Below are 24,285 nucleotides of genomic sequence, written 5' to 3'. Positions count from 1 at the left end.
TCTTGGTACTTTTACTCTCTTTGATACTATTGTGATTGCATTGATTGACCCCGCTCTACTCACTCATATGTATGTGAAACCTTAGCATCCAAGAAGACTCTACTGTTGAGTCTCTTGAGTTCGTAATTCGAGTGTCAAACCCTTTGGGTCAATACGTGCTTGTTGATAAAGTGTGCAAGAGATGCCCCTAATAATTCGAGAATCTTTCCGGCCGATCGATGCTTCTACCATTTCATGAATTCGATGTTATTCTTGGTATGGATTGGTGACCGTGCATGATGCGGTGGTGGATACGCAAAGGAAAACCATTGATTTGAGGAGTGCAAATAATGAGGTAGTCCGAGTCGAGTCTCTTGATTTAAAAGGAGTGCCAGCAATAATATCTTCTATGACCGCTCGAAGATATGTGAAAAAGGGGTGTGAAACATACCTTGCGTATGTGTTTGGGAGTAAAGAGACGGAAAGGAAACTCGAATCGGTACCAGTGGTTTGTGAGTATTCAGATGTTTTCACGAGGAGTTACTGGGATTGCCACCGGTTCGAGAAGTGGAATTCGCATCGAAGTTGTACCGGGTACTACGCCGATTTCAATAGCCCGTGTCGTATGGCATTAATGGAATTAAAGGAATTGAAGGTTCAATTGCAAGAATTGACGGATAGAGGTTTCGCTCGACGAGTTTTTCTCCATGGGGCGCTTTTGTATTGTTTGTAAAGAAGAAGGACGGAACCATGAGGTTGTGCATCGACTATCGTCAACTCAATAAAGTGACGATAAAGAATAAATATCCATTGCCACGAATTGACGATTTGTTTGATCAATTAAAGGGAGCCTCGGTGTTTTCAAAGATAGATTTGAGGTCTGGGTACTATCGGTTGAGGGTCCGAGAATCGGACATACCAAAACCGCTTTTAGAGCGAGTACGGTCACTCTGAATTCTTGGTGATGCCGTTTGGGCTCACTAATGCCCTGCGGTGTTTATGGATTTAATGAATAGAATTTTCAGGCCATACTTGGATCGGTTCGTAGTTGTATTTATCGATGACATTTTGGTCTATTCGAAGATGGCCGAACATCTTTGAACACCGAGGCTAGTGTTGCAAATCTTACGAGATAAGCGATTATCGCAAAGTTCATAAATGTGAATTTTGGTTGAAAGAGGTTAGCTTTTTGGGGCACGTGGTGTCGCATCGGGTGTCGGTGAACTGAACAAAATTTGACCATAGTCAATTGGAAACCTCCAAGGAATGTTACCGAAGTTAGGAGCTTTTGGGGCTTGCGGTTACTACCGACGGTTTGTGAAAGGATTCTCGATGATAGCCACACCCATGACAAAAGCGCTTGAGAAAGATGTCAAATTTGAATGGACGGAAAAGTGTCGAAAAGTTTCGACCAATTGAAAACCCATTTGACGAAAAGCTCGGTTCTAGTACTGACCCGAATCGGCAAAGAGTTTGTCATCTATAGTGATGCCTCCCTACTTGGGTTAGGTTGCGTATTGATGCAAGAAGGTCGAGTTGTGGCCTATCGTCGAGACAATTAAAGCCACATGAGAAAAATTATCCAACCCATGACCTCGAATTGGTCGCCATCGTATTCGCCTTAAAGATATGGCGACATTACTTATTTGGTGAGAAGTGCCAAGTGTATTCGGATCACAAAAGTCTCAAATATTTGATGACTCAAAGAGACTTAAATCTGCGACAAAGGACGATGGCTCGAGTTGTTAAAAGATTATGAACTCGTTATTGATTATCACGGGAAAGGCCAATGTGGTTGCGGATGCCTTAAGTCGGAAATCACTTTGTTTACTTCTGACGATGAATGTACACTTGTCTATTCTACCCGACAATGTGTTAGTAGCGAATTAAAGGCCAAACCATTGTTGGCTCATCAAATTCGGGAAGCTCGAAAGTTGATGAGGAGTTGCTTGCAAAAGCGGTGAGTGTGTTCGAACAAGGAATCGAGTTTCAAATTGATGATGACGATTGTTTGAGGTTCGAAGTCGTCGTGTGTTCTAAAGAATTGAACTTATTTCGATAATTCTAAATGAAGCCCATTGTAGTCGAATGTCAATCCACCCGGTAGTACTAAAATGTACAATGACACAAACGCCAATTTTGGTGGCCGGTATGAAACGAGACATTTCGAATTTGTTTCAAGGTGTCCGATATGTCAACAAGTGAAAGCGGAACATCAAGTGCCATCGGGATTACTTCAGCCGATCATGATACCCGAATGGAAATGGGATCGAGTCACAATGGACTTTGTATCCGAACTGCCATTGTCAATGAGTAAGAAGGATGCGATTTGGGTCGTTGTCGATAGACTAACTAAGTCGGCTCACTTTATCCCCGTCGCACGGATTTTTCAATGGACAAATTAGCGGAATTATGCGTTTCTCGGTTGTGAGATTACACGGGTGCCTATTTCTATCGTGTCGGATAGAGACCCAAGATTTACGTCGCGATTTTGGAAGAAATTGCAAGATGCTTTGGGTACCAAGCTGCATTTTAGCACCACTTTTCATCCCCAAACCGATGGTCAATCCGAACGGATAATTCAAATACTCGAGGATATGTTGAGATGTTGCATCCTTGAGTTTAGTGGTTCATGGAACGGTATTTACCTTTGATTGAATTCGCCTACAACAATAGCTTTCAATCAAGTATTAAGATGGCGCCTTACGAGGCTTTATACGATCGTAAATGTCGTACCCCATTATTCGGTGAACTTAGTGAAGGTAAATTCTTGAGGTTGATTTGGTTAAGGATGCCGAGCAAAAGTTCGAGTAATTCGTGAAAGTTTGAAAGTCGCCGGATCGCCAAAAGTCGTATGCGGATTTGAAAAGAAAAGATGTTGAATATCAAGTTGGAGACAAGGTCTTTCTCAAAGTTTCACCGGAAGAAGGTGCTTAGATTTGGCCGTAAGGGCAAATTGAGTCCGAGGTTCATCGGTCCATCTGAAGTATCTGAGCGAGTTGGGCGATGGCGTATCGATTAATATTACCCCGAGCTCGAAAAGATTCACAACGTTTTCCATGTTTCGATGCTTGACGATATAGGTCGACCCGACACACGTAATTACTCCATCCGAGGTCGAGGTTCACCTAATTTGCGCTATGAAGAAGAGCGGTTCGCATTCGATGCGTGAAGTAAAAGAGCTACTGAAACAAGAAAATTCCATTGGTAAAGGTGTTGTGGCATAAACACGGAATTGAAGAAGCCACTTGGGAACTCGAGGACTCTATGAAAGAGCGATACCGAGCCTATTTACGGTAAGATTTTCGGGACGAAAATTCCTTAAGTGGGGAGAGTTGTGACACCCAAAATTGACCCTAGTCGAAAAGTGGTTTCGGGACCACAAAACCGAGTCATAAAAAATAATTAATTGTTATATTCTATGCTTATTGTGTGTGTACATGCACATGTGGAAGTTTCATTCTCTAATTTTACCAATTGTATGAGAAATTATTAAATAGGGATCAATGTGAGACATGGTGAAATATGATAGGCTAATTTTAAATGGCTTATTAGTGCATGTTAACACAAAGGTGGACTTGCATGTCAAATTGCCCAATTTATTAATGGTGGCCGGCCAAGATAGGATATTGATGGGCAATATATATGTTTAATTAGATTTTTGTAATAAGGAATGGGTCATTGGAGATAAAATAATGTTAGTAAAGAAAGAAAAAGAAAAAAAAAAAAAGAATGCTCATCCTTTCCCCATTGCCGTGAATTGAGCAAAGAAAACCAAAAAAAAAAAAAAGTTGAAATTTGAAGAGGAGAAACTAAGGTATTTTACCATGGCTATCCTAGTCTAAGGTATGCATGGTGATTTTTCTTTTAATTGACTATGAGACTAAATGGATAAGTACATAGCTTAGTTGACCTATGGTTTAATTTCATGAGTCCATAGCTCAATATCCATTCGGCAAGTGCTAAATTAGTGTCATTTTGATAAGTTTCTTTGGGATGTTAATTACTTGTTAAGTAGCTTAATTGATGCTTGGATGAGTAGGATTCATGGTCGTAAGAGTGTATATACATTTTAGAAAGAAAAAAATGTTGTTGTTAGTTGAGTTGCATTTGATATTCATTCGGTCAAATGGGAGAAGAATAAGATGAATTTAAATGTTGTGGTTTATTATTTAGTTGGTTAAATGATGTGGTCATTGCCGAATGCAATGGTGTTAAAGGAAATAGGGTCAAATGTTGGTTTGATGAACTAATTGCTAGTGGGCAATGTGTTGTATTGAGAATGTTTGAGTAAATTCAAAGATGTTTATATGATGAATTCGGTTGTAGATGTACATGCCTAAATAAAATGCTCACTAATGATTTTGAAATTAAGCTTTATTATGTTGTGAAAGGAGTGGCGAAAGAGCTATAGACTATTGCGGATGTATGATGGGTTAGTAGAGTCTCTAAATTGATATGTGGTAAATGTAAGTGTTAAACGAAATGGAAATGGTGTTATATTGGAACATGCACATTCGCCACATGATTGAATGCATAGATGGGTGATTTCGTGTATTCGGCCATAAGTGAGCATATTGGTGGCTTAATCTTGACTTAGAAAAATCGGCTAAAGGAAAATATGGGCTAATATGTGGAATTTGATTCATGATTGCATACATATATGACTCTAATGCCTAATATATAAGGGCTAAGTACCTTGAATTTCCCCTTTGATATTCAAAATGATTGAATCAATTTATTTGTTAATATTAAGCTCAAGAGCAAAGGAAACTAGATCCGATAAAGGAAAGGAAAAAGTAATTGAATAGCCGTTGAAGGCGTTCGACAACATCCGAGGTAAGTCATTAAGCGCATATATTTGATATTGCTTAAATGATTGGAAAATCTATGCAATTGTGTTTAATGGAATGCTATATATATATGTATAAATGAAATTGTATGTGTATGGAATGAGGATAATTGTTGAATGTAAAAGAAATAGTGGAATGTGTAGAAAGTTTGCTTTCGGCACTATGTGTCTTGGGCAATACTGGTGTATGGTGTCGAGATTGGCACTAAGTGTGCGTCTTTGAAATATATGGCACTAAGTGTGCGTCTTTGGAAATATTTGGCACTAAGTGTGCAAGTTGGAAAAAATACTGACCTTGGGTGTGCGAGCTCGGAGGGTATGGCTTGTGTGTGCGAGCTTAAATTACGTGGCACTAAGTGTGCGAAATCGAGTAGTAAGCTTGTGTGTGCGAACTCTATATAAATGGAGGTGTGTCTCCATTGAATTGAGTATGGACAGCGGATCGGGTAAGTACCTCGAGCTCAATGACGAATAGAGAATACGTTCATGCTTGGGGTTGAATTTGGTAAGCCTTAAATCTATGTGATGATTGAAATTGTATGGTTGTGCTGGAAATTGAGTTAATGTGTAAAAATGCTTGATTATCTTGTTGTGTAGAATATGAAATGTGGATGTATGAATTGGTATGAGATTGGACTGAAAGGTCCGAGGTATTATGGTATAGATTCGATATGGACGAGTACCTAGCCTCATTTGTTGTACATGTAGTAGTAACTTTATCGATTGGATTGATGAATGCTTATGACTTCTGAGTTGTAAACTCACTCGGTGTTTTCTTGTCACCCATTTTAGGTCTCTTGGACTCGTATTGTTGCGTGCTCGGAACCGTCGTTGAAGTCATCACACCATTTGAAATCTTGTGGTATTGTTTTTGTTGTTGAAGAACATTTGGCATGTATAGGCTATTATATTTTGTCGAATTGTGGGTTGTAAACTTTAAGCCATGTGAAAATGGCCTATGTGGTCGTCGAGTGGGATGCTAGAACCTATAGCCACGAGTCTTAGAAACTCAAATTTTGTTAAGGTGGCCATAAATTGTGTCATGTATGATGGATGATTAAGGCCAAGGAAAAATTCATGAAATTGGCATAGTCTCTGCGAATGCTGTTGAAAAATAGTAGAAGTAGAATTAAATAGTGAGTAAATTATGGAACTGATCCTTGATGAATCTATTTTTATATGGACGAAACGAAAGCGACCATATGAGCGTTATCTTGGGAAATATTAAAGTTCTCGTGAGACGAGGGCAGAACGATTTCTGGGTCCCCTGTCGCGACTTTGAAAATTTACCATAAATTATCCAGAAAGAATTAGGAGTCATTCCTTATATGTACAGATTCCATTTTGAATCTAGTTTCATTAGAAACAAACGGCACCAGTATTAAATCCCTGTACAGAAAGATATTCAAGTTGTAACGCACGGAGGTCAGAGCAGTCGATCCCTGTAACATGGGTGACTTTAACTAATAAAATGTACCAATTGGCCCAACCAAAAATTCTAAAAATAAATCCATGGATGGGTATATGAGTCTAAATTCAGGGAAAATTTACGAAACCAGTTTCCGAGTTTTGGAACTCGAGATATGATTTTTAAGGCGACGGTGACGCAGTTTTCCAGCCTGTCCAGAAATGCCAAATTGGTCGGTACTTTAAGAGAATTTGTCTCGTTAACCCCTCGTGTCCGACACCGGCGTCGGTCACGAGTTAGGGGTGTTACACATCTAAATTTAGAACCTTAAATATTCTGGTTCACAATTTCATTGAGATGTATTAAAATTAACATTTCATCCTTATAATCTCTAAGTACTCGTGTATAAGCATCAGAAATTAGAACCTTTATATGGTGAATTGATGAATGCTTATCATATCGATATATTTACACCCTTTTTTACTTAAATTCAAGTTAGCTTTCAAGTAAAATGTTGCATATTTAGTGATAAGAATACATACCTAATTATTTTAAATTTTAATTCATAAAATCCTATAGACTAGTTTTTATTTGAATTCCTTTAAATTAGCTATAGTGGTTGTAACAAATCATATCTATTAGGCTCTATTTTGTATATAAATACCCTGGTCATCAATAGAAAGAATGGTGAAAAACATTTTATAGCAAACCTTCTCTTCTCCCTTAATTTTATTCAACATAGTATCAACAACCTACCTCATACGACCTTAGGTTTTTTTATCCTTTCACTTTTCTGTTAATTTTTTTTCTTCCCTTTAACTACTTCTTCAAAAAAATTGATCAACACTTATCTAATGGTGACTAACAATACTCAGGCTACCCTCCCAAATACTCACAAGCCAAACAGTCCTTTAACTTTAATCACCATCCACAACTCCATCAAACTTACCCCAACCAACTATCTTTCCTGGAAAACCCAGATCGATTTTATCCCTGCCACTATCACCGTTAACAATGCAATCTCCCCTAACCTTGTATATCAAACATGGCTAAGACAAGATAAACTTTTGTTTGCAGCATTGGTAGGTACGATTTCACCCAACCTTGTGCCGCTCATTACTCAATCAACAATGTTTCGTGAAGCTTGGCAAGCCCTGGCAAACACTTATGCTCTTCCTTCTCGTGGACATTTCAAACAAATCAAAGACAACTTGAAAAACATCTCAAAAGGTTCACAATCTGTCACCGACTATATGCAAGCTATAAAAGTCAAAGCAAACAAACTTGCCACCCTTGGCAAACCTCTTGATCATGAAGACTTAATTGAGAAAGTTTTGGACTATCTTGATGATTCCAATCTGTTATTGATGAAGTCAATAGCTGCGACACGGTCATCACATTTGATGAACTCCATGAAAAAATCATTAACAAAGAGTTGTCCTTATACAATTCATCACCTTTACTAAGATCTCCATTTTCTGTCAACCCGACATGTACGCAACGCTCCAACCAGCGGTCACCAAGCAATCATCCACCATGGTCTGCTCATTCTCCAACTCAACATTTACCTTTCATCAGTCCAACTGACCAATGTGTCCATTTCTGGAAAAATGTCAATGGTGTCATGCTCAAGGTCATGTTGTCTTTCAGAGTTCTCTTTTCTGGCAATAGTTTCCTTATGTATCCCCACCATCATGAGCTACTACTTCATTGCCCTTCATGCACCTCCTCCTTGGCAAAGTCAAGCAAATGTTGTTGCCACTTCAACATCACTCTCACATGATCCTTGGCTGTTGGACAGTGGTGCAACCCATCATACAACAACTGACCTTCAAAACCTCAACAATCCCAACCCCTATACCGATTCAGATGAAATAATGATTGGAAATTGTTCTAGAATTCCTATAACACACGGGTTCAAAAATTCTCTCCCTACTCCTTCTCACTCTTTTACTTTTTCTAATGTTCTTTTTGCTCCAACCATGAAACGTAATTAATTTCCATTTCTCAATTCTGCAAATCTAATAATGCCTCTGTTGAATTTTTACCATCTTCTTTTCTTTTCTTTTTTGTAAAGTACCTTCAAACAGGAGCAATTCTCTTCCAAGGCCAACCTAAAAATGGTGTCTATGAGTAGCCCACTTTTCCTCTTCAGCACCGTTACTTGCTTTCTATAACACCCCTTACCCGTATCCAACACTAGAATAGGGTACGAGGCATTACCGGACTTACACAAAAGCAAATATACAAAATCGAGATGTAAATTTTCATCCAAATTTAAAACTTTTCGTATACATTCATATTATCCCTAAAACGAGCCTACGAGGTCTAAACCATGCATTGGAAGCAATTCGAGACTAAACTGAGAACTTTAGAATGTTTTGCAACACTTAGAAAATTTTTCATATTTTAAGAGCCACACACCCATGTGGTTTGGGACAAGCCCGTGTGGGCAGGCCGTATGGTCACACACGCCCATGTCCCTAACCCGTGTAACTCTTTATTTGTCACCCATAAACAAATTGAAGTCACACGACCGAGGCACACGCCCTTGTGCTTAGGCCGTGTGGTCGATTTAATTTTTATAATTTTTCATAAAATAGGAGCAGACTTTACACGCCCGTGCCTGAGGCCGTGTCATCCATATGCTGAGACACATGCCCGTGTCTCTACCCGTGTGCTCAATTCTGAGCATTCTGTTTTGCAACAATTAAGGTGCAAGGGACACACAGTCGGAACACACACCTATGAGGAAAACCGTGTGTCACACACGGCCTAGACACACGCCTGTATGTCTACCTTTGTGGACAAAAACAAGGCTATTTACCAAGCCATTTTGTCACCCTTTTATGCACACACCTACACAACAAAACATAACACCAATTCAACCACAATCAAGACATCCACACATCATTCACATGCTACCATTTACCACATACAAACATCACATACTTATCAACTTAAACCATGCAAATTTCCATATCCATGAAAACATCATCATATGCATACATACTTAAACCAATATTAGCCAATTTCAATGGCCATTTACAAAATGAATTATCAACCAATATAGGCCAACACATTAGGCCAATTCAATTATGACACATAACAAAATAACCAAGTCCCTATATATGCCATAACTCAAAATGTCAAATTCATTGGTACCCAAAATAATCAGTTGATAGTGTGAGTGGATCTTCGGCAGTCTCCGATCTCCGAGCTAGCTTGGTGACACTATAAAACAAGGGAAAGAAAAGAGGAGTAAGTGTTATACTTTACTAAGTTCCTATGCAAATAATAAGCATCATAAACCAACATTTAACATACAATTAACATGATGATAATAGGCATAAATATTATTAAGATCTTATAATCATAACTTACTCAATCATAACCTTACCGATGGTTCATCACATAACGATGCTTATCACATATGAGTTTTTCGTACATACCTGAGTCATCTCGAATTGGATTTACACACAATTTATCTTTGACATACTCATTAAATTACCCGTTGAACCACTTGGAATACCAAAGGATACTTGGGAGTTCCGTACACATGGTACTATACCAATGCCATATCCCAGATATGGTTTTACATAGGATCTCGTATCAATGCCAATAGCTTAGCTATGATCTTACATGAAGTCTCATATCGAGACCATATCCCAGATATGGTATTACACGAAGTCTCATAAAGATTTCATATCCCAGATATGGTCTTACACATAGTCTTATTAACCCTAATGTCAAGACATCTGTATCCTATCTATTCCAAAGGTTTAACTGGGATTTCACTCTTGTTGTAACTTTTTCGAGCACGCTCAATGGTCAATCATAATTCATACAATAGTAAAGTATTTAGAACATAATTTAAAACAATGCATTATTTACATAAGAACTTTCCTCGATACAAAAATGGTAGAAATAGGACCTAATAGTCAAACACTTTGTTTTTCCCCCGATCTAGGTCCGAACCTTGTTTCTCTTGATTTATAATAGCAAATTTAACTCATTTATTATTCAAATTACTCAATTTAGTTCAAAAATCACATTATGGAAAAAATTACATTTTTGCCCCTCAACTTTGACATTTTTACACTTTGGTCCCTAGGCTCATAAATTGAAATAGATTCAATTTCTTCAATTCCCAAGCCTAGTCGAACCTCTTTTGTACTTATAACAGCCCAAAATTTTCATTTAATCACACTTTTACACATATTTTATAACCTTTTTACAAATTGATCCTTTTGACATTTTCATCAAAAATCACCTATCAAAAGTTGTTTATCATATACCAAACACACATTTTCTACCATTAGACATCAAAATACACACATATAACATGGTTCAAACCCTAGACCTTAATCATTTATCAAATTAATAGTAAAAATAGATAGATCGAGTGATAACGACTTCAAAAATGTAAAAAGCATTAAAATGGGGCAAGAACGGACTTACAATAGAGCTTGAAAAGTGGCAAAACCCTAGATATGTCTTCCTTGCAAGTTTCGACCAAGTATGAAGAAGATGGACTAAATTTTGGTTTGATTTTTTTTTTTAAATTCATTTAATTACCAAATGACGAAAATGCCATTTTTTTCAAAACACTAAAATTCTCTTACCTCATGTCTATTTTTGTCCAACTTAAAGTAAAATGGTCCAATTACCATCTAAGGACCTTCAATTTAAAATTTCATAACAATTAGACACCGCTAGCATCTAGAACTCAACTTTTGCACTTTTTACAATTTAGTCCTTTTTGTTAAATTGAGTGCTCAAACGTCAAAATTTTCGAACGAAATTTTCATGAAATCATTCCGTAAAACTGTTTACCATAAAAATGTAATAAAAACAAGTTTTACTTCGTCAAATTCGTGGTCCCAAAACCACTGTTTCGACTAGCCCAAAATCGAGCTGTTACAACTCTCCCTCCTTTACAAATTTTTGTCCCCGAAAATCTTACCAGCAAATAAGTTTGGGTACTATTTTCTCATACCCTCCTCGAGTTCCCACATAGCCTCTTCGACCCCATGTCGTCGCCATAAAACTTTCACTAAGGCTATACTTTTATTTCTCAACTGTTTAACTTCCCGAGCTTAGATCTTGATCAGTTCTTCACCACACGTCATATCCGGTTGAATCTCAATCTCTGATAGAGAAATCACATGTGAAGGATCAGAACGATATCGTTGCAACATTGACACATGAAACACATTATGAATCCTTTCCAACTCTGCTGGTAAAGCTAACCGATATGCTACTGGTCCTATTCTTTCAATAACTGTAACGCCCCAAAATTTATATTGTTGTTCCTGTTAAATTGCTTCACAAATATGTATCTGCTTCTGTGGTTAAGTGTTCTGGGTGTGTGTGGGAGGTCCCAAGTTCAAGCCATGCCTTTGGAAAATTTTGAGATTTTTCTTGAATAAAGCCTTAACCTTGTTCAATAGGCTTATGTTTAATTATTGATAAGAATATATTAGAATAGGCCTGCTGGTCTGGTGGTTAACTGGTGTGTCAAATTGCTGAAGGTCTTGTGTTCGAATCCCTTTATGAGCATGAGTGAATATTTTTGCTCGGTTTGGTGGTTGAGAGTTTAAGTTGTACTGAAAATCTGAGTAGTGGGTGGTTGAGATAGTATGGGTAGTGGGATTTAGGTAAATCAGTTCCCAAATTTTCTCTCCAAAAAAAATGAAAAATTCTCATCTCCCTTCTATTCTCTCTTTTCTTTTGCCCTTTTGCCAAATTTTCCTTCCCCTATTGCTGCCGGTTTCGATTTTTCACTCTTTATCTACCATCGTTTCTTTGCACCTTTCTACTGCAGTGCCTCTTGTACATTATCGGTAAGCTTGTTAGGTGCGTTTTTTTTTTGTTTTGCTTAAATGAATCGATGGATTAATAGGGTTAATTTAATGACTAGGTGAAAGTCATGGTTTGGGGGCTATTAATCGGAACTTTGGCAGTGTGAAGCCACCGTTGCTCTGTTGAAGGTAAGATTTTGAGGAATTGTCGATTGTGGACTTCGATTGGTTTTGATTGAGTGAGTAGTGAAGTGATTAATTGAAAGTTGTATTGGCTGAATATAGGTTTTGAAAGGCTCTAGATACTTTTTGCAGCGAATCGATACCAGGTGTGGACCCGAAATGAAAAAAAGGGGATTCGGTGAAAAGCTAAAAAAGCTTATTACTGACGCCACACGGGCGTGCGGTCGCCCGTGTGGTAGGCCGTGTGATAAAACATGGGCGTATGATCGACAAGCCAGGCCGTGCGCGAATGACACAGTCGTGTGATGGCCAAGTAGGTTGTGTGGGCCCACATGAGCATGTGGGAGTTTTGGCCCAGGCCGTGTGGGCCACACGAGTAGGCCACATGGGCATGTGAGCCCATTTGTCTGAAAAGTTCTCTAAGGTTGCACAGGTCGCCCAAGTCGACTGTGGACCTACTATAGGGTCGGTAAGCATTACTTAGACCCCTATATGTGTAATATGTCTAACTGATTTCTGTACTGCGCATGTATGCTGATCTGAACGTATGGACTGTTAACTGCATAATAGCATGTCATTTATTATATGTTGCATTGCTTCGAGGTGGGTTGATGACATTTGGAGGAAGTGTCTGAAAGGCTCTTAAGCCTATTATCTGGCAGCTCTACTATGAATTTCTGATTATGTGCTGCATTTCGGTACAGCATGGTGTGCAGGGATGGGTGGGTTGATTTAATCCCCACATGGTGTCTTACTTGCACACATATATCGGAGTCACATATCGATGCCAACGTATAAAACGTGGTCTTACTCACACATATATATCGATGCCATGGTCTTACTCACACATCACATATCCGAATCCTATATCATGACATATGTATCCTAGCTATTCCTAGGGTTCATACGGGGCTTTCGGATGTCGTAACTCGGTCGAAACAAATTCATAATCATGGATGCCAAACTTGAATACATTCGGCTATTAAGTATATATATTCACATATTTATTTTCAGCATGTATAAATTTTCATTTAATTAAAATTAACATCTACTCGCTTATAAACTTACCTCGGACAATGTAAAACGGAACGGGACGACTAGTCGACAACTTTAGTTTTCTCCCAATCCAAATCTGATTTCTTTGATTCTTAATCTAAACATATTCAAATTAAACTCGTTCAAACATATTTTCATTCAGTTTAGTCGAAAAACACATAAATAGGCAAATTATCATTTTACCCTTGACATTTTACACTTTTTACAATTTAGTCCCTATTGCACAAAACACAAAATATGCAAAATTTCACTACACCCATGTTACGCCGAATGTTCCTAGTGTTCATACAAGTCCATATATTTCATTTATTTCAAATTTTAGTCCCTCAATTTATCATTTTTGCAATTTAGTCCTAATTACTCAAAATCATCAAAAACTCAAATACAAAAAACCCAAAACATATCTTTCATATTTCATCATCAAACAACAAAAATCACAAGCCTTCAACAATGGCATAACTCAAAATATTCACCAAAATAAAAAATTCAAGCATGGGTCTTGTAGATAACTTAGCAACGATCTCAAAAAACGTAAAAATTATCAAAAACTGGGCTAGTTACATACCTTCATCAAGATCAACCATGGCCGAAACCTAAGCTTCCTTTTCTTTTATTTATGTTTTCATATTCATTCACTAAGAAAAATAATGAACATGGCCTTTTAATTATGATATAATATATCATATATAAGTTATTAATTATTTTACAAATTTAACCTTTTAAAATTAATTAGAAAACCATATTTAACATGTCCAAAACTGTCCACTTATAAAAATAATGGTATAATTGCATTATAAATACCCCACATTAAAAGAACAAAGCAATTAGACACTTCAACAATTAGCATTCAAATTTTGCATTTTACGCGATTAGGTCCTTTTATTTAATCGAACACTCAAACGACAAAATTAAATCACAAAAATTTTACACATGCTAATTCACACATAATAAATATAGAAAATAATTTTTAAATATTTTTCTGACTCAAATGTGTGATCCTGAAACCACCATTTCGACTAGGGTCTATATCGGGCTGTTACATTCAGCTCTAAGATCCCAACTATCACACGAATATCCTCATTCAATCCATCCTCAAACGTCTTGCACATGATAGCCTCGGCGGAAACACACTCTCGAGCATATTTACTAAGTCTAAAAAATTCTCACTCATATTCTATTACTGACATTCGACCCTGTTTCAGCTCAAGAAATTCCTTATGTTTCTGATCGATGAACCGTGATAAACCGTAAATTATACATATTTTTACCCCATGTTTAATGCATTTTACGGATGATTTCTCATTAGAATTGGTGAATTCAATGCTCCTAATGCTTTAATTTCATGTTTTCAACTTAGGAGAGCATATGAGAGCGAAAGAAGCCAAAAACGAGCCAAAACGGGACAAAATAGACCAAATCGAGAAGAGAACACGGCCTAAGCCTTGCCACATGGGTAGCTCACACGCCCGTGTCTTTCGAGGGTGCCGACCAAGGCTTTCACGATTCACACGGCCTAGCCATTGACCCACATGGCCGTGTGCAATTTAACGGATCGAACACTGCCTGGCAATCACGTCACACGGCCGTGGCACATAGGCGTGTCCCTGCCGAGCCCAAGTTAAGTCCAATTCAGAAAAGGCAATTTTTGAGGGCTTCTAGGCATTCCAAAGCCTATAAATACACCCTAGAAGAGGAGAAAAGGGGAGACAGAGAAAGGGGGTAAGGAATTACCCCAATGAAGCCAATTGATCCATCACAGAAGCCGGATTCATCATCAAGACTGAAGATCTCTCCTCAACTTCCCTTCAGGAGTTTTGGGTTTTCTTTATGTTTTGTATTCTTTATTCTTCGGAGATGTTTTCTTATTTAGTTATGAACTAAACCCCTAAATACCTAAGGGGAATGAAACCTAAGATGAATCTTGTTATTATTTTCTGAATCGTATGATAAATATTTAACTTGTTCTTAATTATGTGTTCTCAATTCTTGTTTTGATATCCTAAGATACTGATTCAAGACACGCTCTTATTCAGATGAGGAATAGACCCTGTCTAAGAGTACATTTGTCATAATTAAGCAGAGTTGATTGCGCGCCTAGAAATAGGGTGACAAGATTTTACTGGATTAGGGTGAAACCTAATAAGGGGATCCATAGATCGAGTTAATACATCCCTAGAGTGTTAATTAGAGAAAAGTCTCGGTTATTCAATCTAGGGATTAGACGTTATTAGTCTTGAATAGGGATAATAACATAACTTAGGGATCTCTACGGAACAAGTTGAATGAATAAATCGTCTGATTCAAAGCCAGAATAACAAGTAAAGTCTAGGTGGATTTTTCCTTAGGTATTGTCTCAAGTCAATCGATTTTCCCAAAAGCAATTCCCCAATTCTTTTCTCTGTGCGTTCTTAGTTTAAATAATTAGTTAATTAAAACAAACCCTTTTACTCTTAGGCTAGATAATAAAAAGATAGTTATTACTAGTACTTTTGGTTCCCTTGGGTACGATATCCCGGTCTTGCCATTACTATACTATTGTTCGATAGTGCGCTTGCCTTTTCGTCATGATAATAGTTAGTCTAGGTTTGATCTTTATTATAAATATTTATTACTTGTTACGAATCACGCGATCAAGTTTTTAGCGCCGTTTTCGGGGAACTAAAATATTAAGAACGCTGAATTTTTATTACTTTAGCCATTTAATTTTCTTACAATTTAATTTTATTTTTATTTTTATTATTATTATCTATTAATTTACTTATTCTTTCTCTTGGCAGGTTTTTATAGTTTATGACTAGAAGAAACCCGTTGGGACCATTACTTTTTGACGAAAAAATTGATCGTACGGTTCATAAAAATCAAAGAGTGATAAGGCGCAGCTTACGATACATAGAGAACGAGCAAGAAGGCGATACTCAACCCCCAATCGAAGAGATGGCTGAAAACCAAGGCAATCAACTACCTCCTGCAATTGCAGCTAATTAAAATCCTGCTCCACGCACTATGTATGATTACGCTAAACCTTCTTTAACAGGAACTAAATCTAGTATAGTTAGACCTGTTGTAGCTGCAAATACTTTTGAATTAAAACCTAACACTATTCAGATGATACAGCAGTTTGTTCAGTTTGATGGTTTGCAGGATGAAGATCCCAACGCTCACTTAGCAAATTTCCTGGAATTTTGCAATACATTCAAAATCAATGGCATATCTGATGATGCCATTCATCTTCGGTTATTTCCCTTTCACTGAGAAACAAAGCTAAATAGTGGTTGAACTCGTTACCACGAGGGTCTATCTCTACTTCGGAACAAATGACCGAGAAATTTTTACTAAAATATTTTTCGCCGGCTAAAACGGCTAAATTATGTAATGATATCTCTTCTTTTGTACAGATGGATTTAGAAACACTTTACGATGCATGGGAGAGATACAAGGACTTACGGAGAAGGTGCCCTCACCATGGGTTACTGCTTTGGCTTCAAGTACAAACATTCCACAATGGCTGAATCCCTCAACTCGGCAAATGGTTGACGCAGCTGCTGGTGAAACCATCAACAACAAAACAACTGAAGAGGCTTATGAATTCATTGAAGAAATGTCACTGAATAACTATCAATGGCAAGTCATGAGGACTAAGCCAACAAAAACAGCCTGCGTTTATAACGTCGACTCAGTTACTATTCTGTCAAATCAGGTAAAACTTCTCAATAAAAAAATTGATGGTTTACTTGGTTCTACGCAGGTACATCCAGTAATGAGGTGTGACTCAAGCGGAGGAGGTCTGCATATAGAATATTAATCCTTCAATCCTACAACTGAAGAGGAACAAGTCAACTATATGGGTAATAATAACTTTAGATCTCAAAATAACCCATACAGTAATACTTATAATACAGGTTGGAGGAACTACCCAAATTTCTCCTGGGGTGGTCAAGGAAATCAAAAGCCATAAAATCCTCAAGGTATTCAACAGCCACCTTATCAACAAGAGAAGAAACCGAACCTTGAGGAGATGCTCTCAAAATTCATATCTATGTCAGAAACCCATTTCCAAAATACCGAGACAGCACTTAAAAATCAACAAGCATCGAGCCAAGGACTCAAAACTCAGATAGGCCAGCTTTCCAAACTGATCTCTAAATGACCACAAGGTAGTTTGCCAAGTAATACTGAACCTAACCCAAGGGAACAACTCAATGCAATTAATACTCAAGATGACGAAGGAGTCGTTGAGCCTGAACTAGAACCAAGGCAAGAAACTGTGGTAAGCAAAGAGAGAGATGAGGTAGGTCAAAGTACAAACAAACCGGTGACTGTCGAATATAAACATCGTGTGCCATACCCTAACGCGATAAGGAAAGACCGCTCAAACGAACAATTCGGTAAATTCCTCAAACTTCTGAAAAAAATTACATATTAACTTACCGTTTATTGAAGCTTTGTCGCAGATGCCAAATGCAATGAAATTTTTAAAAGAGCTTTTAGTAAATAAGTGAACGTTGGACGAAGCATCGCATGTGGAGCTAAATGCAGTCTGCTCAGCTATCCTACAGAATAAGCTACCCCACAAATTGAAAGATCCAGGGAGTTTTACAATTCCTTGCTTAATTGGTAGTTTAGATATACGTCATGCATTAGCTGATTTAGGGGCTATTATTAATGTCATGCCTTACAGAATGTTTAAGCAACTTGGTCGTAGGAAACCTAAACAAACTAGGATGAGGATTCAATAGGCAGATAAAACTATAAGATTCCCTAGGGGTATTATTGAAGATGTACTCGTGAAAGTAGATAAGTTCATATTTCCTGTTGATTTCGTTGTTCTAGACATAAAAGAGGATAATAACACCCATTTGATTTTAGGGAGGCCTTTTTAGCAACTACTAAAACAATTATTGATGTTGGCACAAGTGAGCTTACGCTTCGTGTGGAAGACGAAACGATCACCCTTCAAGCTCGTAATTCTGGCATCACATCGAACATTGAAGGTAATAGTCCACACCAATCTACTAAAACTGACAATATGACTTTGCAGAAATTAAGCTTCAAAGAAGTTTACGAGCCATGTTCCAAGGATGATAAAGGACACATTCATGAAGAACGAAAACTACGGATAGAGGAGCTCGATGAATGGCGAGAACACAAACCAAGAACATATAATAAACTGAAACTACGCCTAAAATAGCCCGATACCTCTCCTAATCAACTTAAGGTTGGTGATAAAGTCTTACTAGATGCCGTAGATGCTCACATTGTCACTACCACACCGAATGAGGAAACCCCTCTTACGGTACTCAGTATTTTTCCATTTTGTACGGTGGAGGTGATTCACCCTAAGTTCGGTACTTTTAAGGTAAACAACACCCGATTAAAACCCTATTTTGATAAGATTGATAGCAGGAATGAGGAGTATAAACTCCTCAAACCACCCTGACCATTCACTAGAGAGGTAAGTCAAGCTTAGACTATAAATAAGCGCTTCTCGAGAGGCAACCCGAGCACTAAGGCAACCCAAGCACTAACATATTTTGATTTCTTTATTTTTTATTTTTTTTTACATCTAACACTATAAATAATTAGATTTATCTTTGAATTGCAAAGTTTTTCAACACACACGGCAAGGCACACGGGCGTGCCTAAAGCTGTGGCCAAATCGTGTGAAAGCAGGACATGATTTCCCCAAAACACGGGATACGATAAATCCCCACGGCCGTGTGACATGGACGTGGTTGAACTTGATAGGTGAACACGGGCATAGGAATAGAAAAACACGAGTGTGCTAGGGGCAAGGCTCGATTCTGTTTCTTCGACACGGGTGTGAGACACGCCCGTGTCGATAAGCCGTGGACAACAATACACGGGTGTGGTACCCTAACACACGGGCGTGGGAGAAGCGAACAAAGCTAGGCACGGCCGTGCAATATGGCCGTGTGCCACACACGCCCAAGACACATGGGCATGGAATAGTAGCCGGGCACGACCTTAATTGCAAAATTCGAAAAACACATGCTCACTTTCAGGGTACACGGGCGTGGCCCTAGGCTGTGTGGCTTCCCCCTATATAAGCAAACCACTGTTCATTTTCTTCTTCCTTTCAAAAATCTAGCCGAAATCTCCCCCTCTCCACTCCCTAATCCCTATTCCGGCCACCATTCCACCGATTCTCACTTCCTCAACCCTCGAACCACCCTAAATTCCACTCCACCTGCATTAATCCTTACTTCCCCTCTCTTTTCCCTCCATTTTTCCTCCACACGGCTGTACCCCCACAGCACGGGGACCCATCGACTCAGCCACCACCAACCTCTCGTCCAGTTCATGTGGCGGCTTCATATGCTGACATCTTTTAGCGTCTCACCCGATTCGAGCAACAGTGTTTTCAACGATTTGACAACATTGATGCTACTCTACAGTAGATTTGTCAGCACCTCCACATCTCATCACCAATCCCACCTCGTGAACCATCCAGTGATGAATATGTTTAGAAATATTATTTTATGTTTTTAATTTTTATTCAAACTACTTTTTATTTTTTATTTTTTATTTTTTATTTTAGCAGATTTAAAATTTTATTATAAATTTTGGTTATTTCTTTTCAAGTACTTATTCTTCCCAATATCCCCTAAAAATTCCTGATTTTATCACAGTTATATAGAGCTCTTAAGCTCATCATCACATAGGAACTAAAACTCCACCGGGAAAGGGTCTCCACGACTGCCATGTCCTGCTCGAACACGACCATAGCTACCACTAGATATAATATTCTTTTGGCGCAGGACTTATCACCTAATGAACCTCTACGACTGCCGGACTATCCTCCTCTACTCTCGAACCGATCACTCTCCAAACCTCTAGTTCGAGGAATTCATCATATAGGAAGTTTCACTTCTCTTCTTATCTTATTTTTATACTCTAATATCTATCTTTGTACATTGAGGGCAATGTACATCTTAAGTGTGGGGGGTATTTATTTTATTGTCAGAAAAATTATCAGAAAAATCCCTGAATAATCATCTTGTTCTCTTGAAAAAACTCTCATATCATATTTAGGATAAATTTTAATTAATTTATGATTTTGATTGATATATCTTGAATTAAAACATAGGGATTTATGCATTGATTATTTAAACTTTAAGACAATAGAGAGTCAAGCATGATGAGTTGATTTTTAAGAATTCAAAATCTTAGGCTGTTTCCCCAAGTCTAGGTATTACTTTGAATTGGAATTCACAAGTCTAAACATCAAAAAGCCATAATTTTTGTGAGATTTTTGAGCCTTTTGAGCATCTATTCATCCTTTCATGCTCACTTTTATTATTGCTTTGAGTGCGTCAGTATTGAACTATTACTCTAGAACTTGCTTGATTATGCATGTCGAGACCACACCATTTGATTTGATATATCAAAATGATTAAGGCACTTAGGATTAACCCACTCATGCCATGAAAAGCCTACCCCCATGATTAATCCCTTGTAAACCTCCTTGAGCCTAACAAACCAATTTTTGTATTACCCTTAATATTAACCTTTAATCCATTATTGAAATCCCCTAAATTAATCCCTATTTTTGTCGAGATTTGTGTTGAATGGATTGCCTAGCTATGTTTTGTTATTGATATTTAGTCTATATTATTTAACTTGTTCTTAAAAAAAAAAGAGAAAGAAAGAAAAACTATGTATGTATATCTGTAATTTCATATTTTGAGAAAAGCTCTATTGTACGCAAGTGAAGATTAACTCTTTTTCTAGTTAAGAAACTTTTCAATTCAATCTCGATTCTAACCCTTCCTTTAAGCTTGTGACCACACCCCCTAACCAAGCCTCATTACAACCCTCTAAAGACCTTTTGATTGATGTATCATCTTAAATTACAGTGGTGGAGATTTGATTTTCATGCAAGCCTATGTAATGACTTTCCCTTATTGACTATTGAGTGCTTCCTTTATTGTCCTTAAAACACCTCAAGTGATTTGAGTGAATCTTTAGTGAGGATGTAAAACTCTGTGATATTCTGAATTAAAAGTAATTCCTTAGATGAGGGAAGACACCTATGTTTTCGGAATAACATGCTCAACTTGGAATGATTGAAACTTTTATGTTCTTTTAGTTAAATTCTCAATGTATGATTACCTATGGATTAATTTGAGATATTATTAATAGAAATTATAAGTTGAGAAATATTTATTTTGATTATGAGTTTTGAATTTTGCTTGAGGACAAGCAAATGCTTAAGTGTGGGGGTATTTGATAAACCGTAAATTATACATATTTTTACCCCATGTTTAATGCATTTTACGGATGATTTCTCATTAGAATTGGTGAATTCAATGCTCCTAATGCTTTAATTTCATGTTTTACACTTAGGATAGCATAGGAGAGCGAAAGGAGCCAAAAACGAGCCAAAAAGGGACAAAATGGACCAAATCGAGAAGAGAACACGGCCTAAGCCTTGCCACACGGGTAGCTCACACACTCGTGTCTTTCAAGGGTGTCGACCAAGGCTTTCACGATTCACACGGCCTGGCCATTAACCCACATGGCCGTGTGCAATTTAACGGATCAAACACGGTCTGGCAATCACGTCACACGGCTGTGGCACACGGACGTGTCCCTGTCGAGCCCAAGTTAAGTCCAATTCGGAAAAGGCCATTTTTGAGAGCTTCTAGGCATTCCAAAGCCTATAAATACACCCTAGAAGGGGAGAAAATGGGAGACGGAGAAGGGGGGTAAGGAATTACCCCAAGGAAGCCGATTGATCCATCTCAGAAGCCGGATTTATCATCAAGACTGAAGATCTCTCCTCAACTTCCCTTCAGGAGTTTTGGGTTTTCTTTATGTTTTGTATTCTTTATTCTCCGGAGATGTTTTCTTATTTAGTTATGAACTAAACCCCTAAATACCTAAGGGGAATGAAACCTAAGACGAATCTTGTTATTATTTTCTGAATCGTATGATAAATATTTAACTTATTCTTAATTATGTGTTCTTAATTCTTGTTTTGATATCCCAGGATACTGATTCAAGACACGCTCTTATTCAGATGAGAAATAGACCCTGTCTAAGAGTACATTTTTCATAATTAAGCGGAGTTGATTGCGAGCCTAGAAATAAGGTGACAAGATTTTGCCGGATTAGGGTGAAACCTAATAAGGGGATCCATAGATCGAGTTAATGCAACCCTCGAGTGGTAATTAGAGAAAAGTCTCAGTTATTCAATCTAGGGATTAGATGTTATTAGTCTTGAATAGGGATAATAACATAACTTAGGGATCTCTATGGAACAAGTTGAATGAATAAATCGTCCGATTCAGAGCCAGAATAACAAGTAAAGTCTAGGTGGATTTTTCCTTAGGTATTGTCTCAAGTCAATCGATTTTCCCAAAAACAATTCCCCAATTCTTTTCTCTGTGCATTCTTAGTTTAAATAATTGGCTAATTAAAGCAAACCCTTTTACTCTTAGGCTAGATAACAAAAAGATAGTTATTACTAGTACTTTTGGTTCCCTTGGGTATGATATCCCGGTCTTGCCATTACTATACTATTGTTCGATAGGTGCGCTTTCCTTTTCATCGTGATAATAGTTAGTCTAGGTTTGATCTTCATTATAAATATTTATTACTTGTTATGAATCACGCGATCAAACCGCTGCTTAATTTATTTCTTTCGAAACTCCTCTTAAAAGAATTCCCAGGTAATCCTCTCTCTCAGTACCACCGATACTAGTGTATTCCACCAGTGATATGCAGAATCTCTCAAACATGAGATGGCACACTTTAAACACTAATTCGGTGTGTAGGAAAACTCATCAAATACCCTGATGGAGTTCTCAGCCAAAAATCGGCTCTCTTGGTGTAACACCCCGAACCCGAGACTATCGCCGGTGTCGGACACGAGGGGTTAACGAGACAAATCCTCTTAAAGTACAGACCAATTTGGCATTTCTAGACAGGCTGGAAAACTGCGTCACTGTCGCCTTAAAAATCATATCTTGAGTTTCAAAACTTGGAAACTGATTCTGTAAATTTTCCCTGAATTTAGACTCATATATCCATCCATGGATTTATTTCTAGAATTTTTGGTTCGGCCGATTGGTACAGTTTATTAGTTAAAGTCACCCATGTTACAGGGGTCGACTACACTGACCTTCACGCGTTACAACTTGAATATCTCTCTGTACAGGGCTTTAATACTGGTGACGTTTGTTTATAATGAAACTAGACTCAAAATGGAATCTGCACATATAAGGCATGACTTCTAATTCTTTCTGGATAATTTATAGTAAATTTTCAAAGTCCCGTTAGGGGACCCAGAAACCGTTCTGGCCCTGTCTCACGAGAACTTTAATATCTCTCGGTATACTGTTCATATGATAGTTTCGTTACTTTCATATGAAAATAGACTCGTCAAGGTTCGTTTGCATAACTTATTCACAATTTAATACCCTTTCTACAAATTTTGGTGATTTTTCACATCCACGTCACTGCAACTGGCAGCATCTATTTTTAAGGTAGGCCTTACCTATTTTGTAGTTTCCATGGACCAACTATAGTCTAGTCATACATAGGTCCACCTATGATCATGTTTAGCCATTCAAATGGCTGATCATGTGACCAACACTCCCATTCCAATCCATAATAACATCATGAAACCATATAAAATTACAAACCACAAATGGTCTAATTCCGTACTCCACTTTTACGAACCATTTTCGCATGGCCGTATACATATACATCACAAAAGCACTTGAAAACAACCGAGGGTAGTCCTATACATGCCATATCCAAAGTTCAACTAAAAGAGTACCAAAGGGGTTTGATAGTGTGGATGACTTCACTTCAATGATCCCGAATCCGATCGCTAGCGAGCAAAATCTATAAAACAGAGAGCCAAAGCAGCGGGTAAGCATGTTTATGCTTAGTAAATCTCAAGCAATGAAATCGGCTTTAACTAAAGCATTACATTCACATAGCCAAATGAATCATTTCATTTATACACATTC

General features: G+C 37.8%; 1 non-coding gene across 1 annotated transcript; it reads right to left on the bottom strand.

Annotated features, from left to right (window-relative positions):
* Positions 1-16,644: 16,644 nt before the first annotated feature.
* Positions 16,645-16,751, bottom strand: LOC128282128 (small nucleolar RNA R71). The gene has a single exon (XR_008272385.1). It is a non-coding gene; the product is annotated as a small nucleolar RNA R71 (small nucleolar RNA).
* Positions 16,752-24,285: the final 7,534 nt, after the last annotated feature.

Source organism: Gossypium arboreum, chromosome 1, assembly GCF_025698485.1.
Source record: "Gossypium arboreum isolate Shixiya-1 chromosome 1, ASM2569848v2, whole genome shotgun sequence".
NCBI lineage: Eukaryota > Viridiplantae > Streptophyta > Magnoliopsida > Malvales > Malvaceae > Gossypium > Gossypium arboreum.
Note: the sequence above shows the minus strand (reverse complement) of the source record. Positions and strands in the feature narration are given on the sequence as shown.